The sequence below is a fragment of the Solanum tuberosum genome, unplaced genomic scaffold (assembly GCF_000226075.1).
Source record: "Solanum tuberosum cultivar DM 1-3 516 R44 unplaced genomic scaffold, SolTub_3.0 scf00391, whole genome shotgun sequence".
Lineage (NCBI taxonomy): Eukaryota > Viridiplantae > Streptophyta > Magnoliopsida > Solanales > Solanaceae > Solanum > Solanum tuberosum.
This window is the reverse complement of record NW_006239317.1, coordinates 301,658-302,044: the sequence shown is the minus strand read 5'-3', so window position 1 is coordinate 302,044 and position 387 is coordinate 301,658.

Genomic DNA, 387 nt, shown 5'->3' with positions numbered 1-387 from the left:
GACATTTTTCCATTGCTAAATCGCTCAATTTATCGATTAATCATTCTTAAAGTGACATATGTGGCAACATATGCATGTTCTGTTGGAAATATTGCAACATACATGTCATATGTGGCAACATATGTATATAATAAAATGGTCTTTTGGGGGTTAATTCAATTAAATTGTCACCTAATTCAACATGTAACACTAATATATAGTCCTACAACATGTTTAAGTACAAAATTATGATTTAATACAACAACCTTCATCATTTTTATCAATTATTTTTACAAATACTATCATACCACTAGTTCATCATACAATCAATTTATCGATTAAGCGCCTTGACGTGACATATGTGGCAACATATGCACGTTCTGTTTTTGAATTTGTTCTTTATAAAAT